A 5,386-nucleotide genomic window follows, 5' to 3' on the forward strand; every position below is an offset into this window, starting at 1 on the left:
AATACAAATAGGCATAGCCCAAAGTATACACGGGATATACAACAGATAACAAGTATTTAGGAGGAAAAAATAGAAACAATAAAATCATGAAAATCGAGGTCATTGAAATCTACAACTTGGGCCCAAAGAAACAGAGTTCTAACAAACAGTAATCTGATCTCCTCCAATGAACGCTCCATGCCTTCAAACATCTGGTCATTTCATTCCTTCCTAATGCACCATAGAATACAAATAAAAATCATCTTCCACACACCTAAGATTTGTAGAATATCGTCGAGGTTCAACCAACATGCTAGAAACTCGACCACTGTAGTAGGCATAATCCGGGCTAGCTCTACCTGTTTGAATATGTCAATCCATAGCACTCTAACAATCTCGCAATATTGTAGAAGATGGTCCATAGTATCACCACTTTGTTTACACATATAACACCATTCCACCACTATCACCTCGTGTTTTTATAGGTTATCCATTGTCAAAATCTTTCCCAATGACACTGTCTATGCAAAAAACGCCACCCTAGGAGGGGCCTCATTTTTTCAAATTTTTTTCCATTGAAAGTGATTGTTCTGTAGTTGTGTGAGAGCCTTATAGAAAGAATGTACTGAAAAAATATACATTTTTAGGTAGGTATTCACCACAAAGTATTAACTGCTTGGTGCTTGGTCTCACAGACCATAAGAGTTGGAAAAAATCTACAAAGTTGCTGACTTCCCAATCTTGGGCCGCCCTAGTTAAGCTCGCATTCCACTAGAACAAATCACCATTTCTCTCCATGAGGTTCGCCACTAATACTTCTTTCTCACATGCAAGTATGAACATTGTAGGGAATGAGTCCCTGAGAGCTTATCTTTACACCATATTTCATACCTAAATTCAGTTCTTGAGCCATCTCCTATCACAATTCTAGTATGATGAACAAACACTCCCCACTCTCATCTAATATGCTTCCCCACGCCATAAACCCCACTAACCTCCCAATCACCGACTTTCATAAAGTTTCATGTTCCTTATTATAGAACCAAAACCATTTCCTAAGTAAAGTCTGATTGAACACCCTTAGATTTCTAATTTTCAAACCACCAAAAGAGATTGGGGAGCATATCTTGTCCCACTTGACCAAATGAAATTTAAATTCATCACCAAGTTCGCTCTAAAGGAAGTCACAATACAATTTCTCAATACAGTTGCCACACTTACAGGAATTGGGAATAAGGATAGAAATAAGTAGGTAGACTAGAGAGAGTGCTTTTAATTAGAGTAACTCTTACAACTTTTCGACAAATACAATCTGTTCAACCTTGCCAATCTTCATTCAATCTTCTCAATTACTGCATCTCAAATAGTTTTAGCCCTAGAAATGGCCCCCAAAGAAAGTTTAAGGTAATTCATCGGGAAAGAAGAGATCTTACAACCAAGGTGGTTAGCCAATAGCCGGAGAACCAACTCTGACTTGGATAAGTTTACTTTTAACCCAGACAAAGCCTCAAAGCAAAGTAGTAGTGCCCTTAGTGCCTGAATATGGTTTGGATCTATCTCACAAAAAATAAGAATATCATCAGTAAATCAACAAATGGGAGATGTGAAGAGTAACTTGATGTATGTCATCAACCAAAAAACCAGCCAAAAACCTATTGTCAACCATCGTTGAAATCATTCTGCTACATACCTCCATGACTATGACAAAAAGAAGTTGGAACAAGAGATCCCCTTGCCTTAGACCTTGGGAGTTATTAAAAAAACAACTAGACAGCCATTCACCAAACTGAGTACCACGTCATCGATATGCACCACATCTCCCCAAAATCACATCTCCCAACAAATACAACAAGAAATCCTAGTTAATATGATCATAAGCCTTCTCTATATCCAACTTGCACAAGAAACTTAGATTGCCCAACTTTAATATACTGTCTAAATATTTATTGGCAATGAAAACCGAGTCTAGAATTTGTCTTGTCCATACGAATGCATTTTGGGATTTCATAATGATCCTTCCTAAAACTCCTCCCAGTCGTTTGCAAGCTGATCTTATACACTCCATTCACCAGGCTAATGGACCAGTAATCCTTAGCCTCTAATGCCCTAATATTTTAGGGATAAGTGTAATAAAAGTGGTGTTGAGAATTTTCTCAAATTTTTCGAACCAAAAAGAATTCATAAAATACCTTCATTAAGTCCTCTTTCACCACTTCCCAACAAAATTGGGAGATGCCCATAGAAGTCTTTTAGCATCTTTCTCACCACTTCATGAACCTCAACCTCCTCAAATGACTTCTCCAACTAAATGACATTCTGCTGCTCAATGGACTCAAATGCTAGCCCATCAATCTTTGGCCTCCACCCCTCTAGCTCGGTAAGTAGTTGCTCAAAATAACCAGCAACATGTTCTTGGATCACCGGGATCTTCATGCAAACAACTTCATCAATATTCATCATCATTTCAATGGCATTAGTTCTTTTATGGGAAATTTGCCACTCTGAAAAAACTTAATGCTATGATTACCCTCTTTCAACTACAAAGTCCAAGATTTCTACCGTCAAGAAATCTCCTCCAATAGGGTAACCCACTCCTAGTTTTGAGACTATTTATATCCTCTAAGCAAGTTCCTCTAATGAAAGGGCCCATCCCTCCTTTGCCCTTTCTACCTCATGGAGCTCCTCCAATAGTGACTTCTTGGGGTTGCCTATATCATCAAAAGACTGCGCATTCTAAAGTTTTAAATCTTTTTTTAGAACTTTCAATTTACCTACAAGAATGAAACTGGGTTTACCTTGGAGCTGATAAGAAGACCAACATTGCCTAACCCGATCCCAAAGCCTTCAATTTTTAACAATATATTTTCAAATTTAAAGTATCTCTCCTTCCTAGAATTCCCCCACAATCTTAAAAAATAGAAAAATGATCAAAATATAAGCGAGACAGTCTTTTTTGACATACTTCCAAGTAATGAATTTACCATTTCAGGGAGACTAAAAATTTGTCAAATCTAAATCACATCTAGTTATTGGACTATGTGAATGCACCACCCATGAGAGGAAAGTCCAACCACAACTCATATACAATCTAAGAAACTCAACATTGTTAGCTACAACCTACTATCTACCAATCTTTCACTTGGGAATCTAACAATATTAAAGTTTCTGCTTATACATCAAGAAAGGTCCCAAAAGTTGTGTAACCTGACCAACTCTTCCCAAAGAAAGTTTCTACTGCTGTCCATGGTCGGCCCCTAAATTCTAGGAAAAGTCGATCTAAAGTTATCCTCCTGGTTTTGAAAAGAACAAACTATTGTGTATCCTGGATATACTCCATTTTTTCCACCACCCTTTTATCCCACATAACTAGTACTCCACATGATGCTCCAATGAAAGCAAGAAAAAACCAGTCAACATATGGACAGCTCCACAAACTTCTAATGATGCTTCTTGAAATATTTTTCATCTTGGTTTCCTACAAGTACAAAATATCTACCTTTTACTTTCGGAGCAAATTTTTTATCCTCAAATGCTTATTTATCTCATTAAGCCCCTGGACAATCCATGATATAATCTTAGGCTTCATGGAGAGAAATTCAACCCCCTTTTGGATCTTTCTCGACTTGAACTACCCTCGTAATTGATAGACCAAGTTAATCTCTTGAGCTCCCTTTTTTTTTTAACCAGATTTCTTGATCTGAATATTTACAACTTCAATGGCAGTTAACAAAGTCATAAATTTTCCTTTAAAACCTTCACACTCAATCCCTACACAACGCTGGATTTCCTGCACCTTATTCATAACCCAGTCCATGACAGTGTGTTGAGTGGTGGTAGAAACTTTAGCAGTATAGGCTCCCCATCCATCTCTACCCCTTCTTTTGATGCCCACTTCGAGGCTACCAACACCCCTCTCTCCTCCTCAGCAAGAGAAAATCTACATTCCTAGTCAGTAGTTTCACACATAGGGTCTGTCAGCTATAAGGCTCCTTCATTGAAGTTCCCAACACCTCCAGCCCTCGCTAGCTCTAATTCTCCTTCTTTTGTGCTACCGATTGGCCCTTTTTGTCCACTTTATGCTGAAGAAGAACTGGCCAACAATAAATGAGGTGGGTCACTAGTGTTTAGGACCATTGGCACCACAAACATGACCATTGGAGGAGATTCCACAAAAAGTTCCACCCTCCCCTCATCTCTACTCCCATAAAACCTGTCTATATTCTCCCTCTCCACTGCTGCCGGTGGTTCCTATGCCTAACGAGACCATTGGCAACATGTCCAATGCCATTGGTTGGTGCCTGGTTGGTGCCCGCCTGTCGATAGGCCTACATGGCTTGTGTCTCATCTCCTCCATATAGGGCTTGCCTGTCTCTTAGCATAAATTTGGCCCGCGAGCTGAGGTCCAAGTCCTTAACCGAAGCCCTACTTTGCCTTCCCTCTTAATTGGTCTCCCGCTTAAAGCCCAACGTAGTGGCCCATGCCACTTTGGTTCTCACTAATTAGCCTTTATGTATCTAGGCCTCCCATACCATTTCCTTCTGTATCCATGCCACCCTCCTGGTCCAAGCCCATCATCAAATTCTCTTCAACGCACTGTATAAGGCACTCCACTTTTTCTTGTAATGCGTCTAACTGGTTTTTAATTTTTAAAAGAATAGGATGCACACTTTTTTCTACCAGGCCGACAGAACACCTGCTACCACTATCTTGTCTCTATACGCCTCCTATACCAATAGCCCCACCAGCCCTTATTGGATCAACAACTCCGCTCAGACTTTCCAATGTATCTGACCTTCATCCAAGCCTGTTTTGCTCACGAAATGGCATCGATGCCCTCAATTGTTGGAGAACCTACATTTGGTTGGTTCATGGCCACCATCATTACGGGTGGTGACGTACATACATGTCCACCCTCTCTTCCAGCCTCCTATAACACCTCCTCCAAACCTCTATCTTCCTCCTGATGAGCAGAATAAAACTCTCTTATTCCACCATTCAAACAATCCTCTAATGCTTTGATAAACCAGAGTACCGTGGCCATCCCCAAGCTCATTCCTTTCACAACTCTCCAACTCTCATTAATGTGCAAATATCTTCCATCCCTTGTTACCTCAAAACTTTTTTATTACTATATTCGAAAAAGCCACCATTGTAACGTTGTGTATGGAGAGAAAAACCAAGTGTACAGAGAGTGTCGAGCAACCTTATTCAACTTTCCTTCAACCTTATTCACCTTTCCTTCATGAAATCTCAATACAAAGAATTCAATGAGAGAGAGAGGGAGAGAGAGAGACCCACATTCTTTCTCCACCACACAATTTATATGTGAAAACAAAAAAGTAGTGATAGGTGAAAGGTGAAAAATCAATAAACAAGTAGCACATGCACAGTTTTCTTAGAATTTGTA

Source organism: Carya illinoinensis, chromosome 6 (genome assembly GCF_018687715.1).
Source record: "Carya illinoinensis cultivar Pawnee chromosome 6, C.illinoinensisPawnee_v1, whole genome shotgun sequence".
NCBI lineage: Eukaryota > Viridiplantae > Streptophyta > Magnoliopsida > Fagales > Juglandaceae > Carya > Carya illinoinensis.